At 37.9% G+C, this 3,574-nt stretch overlaps 1 long non-coding RNA gene across 1 annotated transcript; it reads right to left on the minus strand.

Annotated features, from left to right (window-relative positions):
- Positions 1-271: 271 nt before the first annotated feature.
- Positions 272-1,440, minus strand: LOC140171619 (uncharacterized). The gene is made up of 2 exons (XR_011861623.1): positions 799-1,440; positions 272-756 (listed from the first exon to the last, which is right to left on the minus strand). It is a non-coding gene; the product is annotated as an uncharacterized lncRNA (long non-coding RNA).
- Between the last annotated feature and the right edge of the window lie 2,134 nt (positions 1,441-3,574).

Here is a 3,574-nt window from a genome sequence, read left to right on the forward strand (position 1 = left end):
AGTAATTTGAATATTCATGAGATCATGTAAGTAATTTGAATATTCATGAGATGATGTAGGTAATTTGAATATTCATGAGATGTCATTAATTTGAAAATTCATGAGATAACGTCATTAATATTCATGAGATCGCAATCATATCGGCACATGATTTTCTTCATTTGTTTGACTCAAATGGCAGTGACAGTGAAACATTTTGTGCAAAAGAAATCATTTCTTATGAATCTGCTAATTAATCAAGAAAAATATTAAATACTAAAACAACTCAATATATTTTGAATCACCAACACATGATAGTTTATTTTTGACTTTTTATACAAGTTTTATGTTAATAATACAATTGCCATTGACCCATTACTCACATTTACAGGATATCATACACAATATTTAATAATTAAGGTGTATCTTTAAGGTTCTTTGGGCGTAATATACAACAGAAAAATATGAGAAATCCAATTGAGGCAGAAACTACCAACTTAACCATATTTGCCTACACTGGGCTATTCCAGTGACCTTGATCTTCCAAAACCGGGGGTGTGACTTCATTTAAAATCTACATCCCCCGAGTCTTCCATAGGGGGTGTATGGATTTTAACTACAACGTGCCCAGATATTTTCAGGGGTGTGAGAGGCCACAAAACAAAACGCTGAAAACAGCGTATAATTATATATATGGGCTGATAATAAAAGAAAAAGGCGTACATTTTGCCAACAAAAAAACAAGGAAATCGGCTGAAAAGAGGAACTCTCACACCCCTGTTAAATGGGTGCATTTAAAATTCCATTTGTGCATTTGACCTATTCCAGTTGAAATCCATACACCCCTTATTGAAGACATAACCTTAATCTCAAATTTGAAATTCACACTCCCTGTGTGGAGGACATGTTTGCTGTGTGCATGTACTTTTCAATCCTGCTTTAGCAAAAAAACCCACTCATTCGTGCATGTAGATTCGACCCTGCCTTCATGTGACACGTCACATCACTATTCCCATGAAAAGAACATGAGAGTGTGCATGGTTTCCAATTGGCCGATTCATCTGACAATCATAACAACATGCCGATTACGAGTCAAAAATCATATGCCGCTCATTAACAGACTGCATGCGTATCGTTTCATGCATTTTAAATACAACGTCACAATTTTCACCTAACAGTTCGATTCCATCCGCTCCTTTTTGAATATTTAAGCACAACTTAATCGGCTACCTAGCATCGCGGGTCATAACCATCAGTTGCGTGATTATATAACATAGAATCCTATTTTTTAGTATCAAACTCGGAGAAAGTTCTCGGATGTATCATCTTTGTAGCCCATCAGAAAGTGTTACCATCAGAAATAGTGTTATACAACTTGATTCACAGATGGTTTGTGTGGCGGTGGAATATACTACTCTAACGTATCTGCAAAATTGACCAAATTTACTCATTGAAAAACTAAATTATTGTCACATTGGACTATACCAGTTGAAATCCATACACCCCCTATGGAAAACATGACCTTAATATTCCACACAGGGAGTGTAGATTTCAAATGGGGTCACTCATTCAGGTAACCCCATTTGGAATTAACATTCCCTGTATAGAAGATTAAGGTCATGTCTTCCATAGGGTGTGTATGGATTTCAACTGGATTTTGATTTTGACCGCATCATCAACATATTGACATATTTACCTAGCTGGGGGGTTTACACCCCCAGCTAGGTACTGTAATGCTCTCCGATTCTTCTTTCTTTCTTCTTCTGGCAACAAAACTTCAAAATGCTTCTCCTCCTACATATTACACCCTGCAATTACGTAACTTGCACACATGTATCGGCTATATCCAGTGCCCATAGGGTGCAAACAGAATTGGGATCAAATGTCATTAAAGGGGCATTTTCGGTATATAACCAAATATCTTCAAAATGCTTCTTCTGCCACATATTACATAGCACAATGTCGTCACTTACACATGTGCATCGACTTTACCCAGTGCCCATACCTTGCACACAGAATTGGGGTCAAAGGTCATTAAGGGGGTAAAATCTTACAATTGCATTATCTGGACATCTGTAAGGGGTATGGGGCTCAAACTCAATACAATAAATCTCATGACCAAGGGAACATTTTGCGGGGGTCAGGTCAAAGGTCATGCAGAGGTCAAACGGGGCTCAAACTTGGTGACAACAAACTTAATGATCAGGGGAACATGTTGGAACACTTTGCAGAGGTCAGGTCAAAGGTTATCTGCAAGGAGTATGGGGCTCAAATTCAGTGACAACAAATCTCATGACCAGGGGAACATTTTGCAGGGGTCAGGTCAAAGGTCATGTAGAGGTCAAATTTTCTAAATGCATTTTCTGGACATCTGTTAGGTAGGGCTCAAACTCCACAACAACAAACTTACTGACCTGGGGAACATTTTGGAACATCATGCATAGGTCAGGTCAAAGGTCATCTGGGGTCAAATCTTAGAATTGAATTTTTGGACATCTGTTAGAGTACGGGACTCAAACCTGGTGAAAACAAACCCCATGACCAGGGGAGCATTTTTGGAACATTTTGTAGGGGTCAGATACCTCCACAACACCAACATGCCCCAGCTAGGTTTGTGGTCTATGACCACCATTTGCCACTAGTTTATACTGTGCTATCTTTCTCATCTTCTCTGGCTGCATTTACATAATGGGCCATTCCGGTTTTAATCCATACACTCTTATGGAAGAAAAAATCTTCCAGACAGGGGGTATGAATTTCAAATCGGGTTACCTGAATGGGTGACCTCATTTGTGAGGTTACCTGAATAGGTGACCTCATTTGAGATCAACACCTGTTGTGTAAGATATTAAGGTCATGACTTCCATACAGGATGTATGCATTGTTTTGATACTTAAGAATAAAGCTTATACACACAAATATAGAAGCCCTTGCATGCATTGATCAACTTCAAACAAAGGATTTGAACCAGCATCCCATATGCAGTCTATTAAATAAACGGTTGGGATCAACCTATGGGTGCACATTTGATATTTTCTGCGGAATAAACTGGCGTTTGATCGGTTGAACACATGCAGGGAATCTATTGAAAACATAAATATCATGAGTGTTGCCTGTGATTATGTTCCGTAATGCATATATAAATGGAATGGACCAATTCTGTTCCATGTTGATCCCTCAGCTGATCAACACCACCTCCACTGGGCTATTCCATATACCTCCTATGGCAGACATAACCCACATAGGGAGTGTGAATATCAAATGGGGTTACCTGAATGGGCAACTCCATTTGAAATATACACCCACCCCCTGTGTAGAAGATTGTCATGTCCTTTGACACTAAATCACATAAAAACAAATCAATACATATTAAAACAAATAAAGATCAATAAAGATCAATATGCCAGTTATGATATTTGCTAAATGTGTGTACAATGGTGTATTACATAATGACAGATGGTGATAGCAATATCAATATATCAAGAAAATAACATTGGGAAATTGTATTGGGCATAGATTATAAACTTGCCAATAATGTTCAATGTTTTTTGAAAAACGTGCAAAAATTAGAACAATGAAATATGTTCCACAAAGA

Source organism: Amphiura filiformis, chromosome 15 (assembly GCF_039555335.1).
Source record: "Amphiura filiformis chromosome 15, Afil_fr2py, whole genome shotgun sequence".
In the NCBI taxonomy this organism is placed as follows: Eukaryota; Metazoa; Echinodermata; class Ophiuroidea; order Amphilepidida; family Amphiuridae; genus Amphiura; species Amphiura filiformis.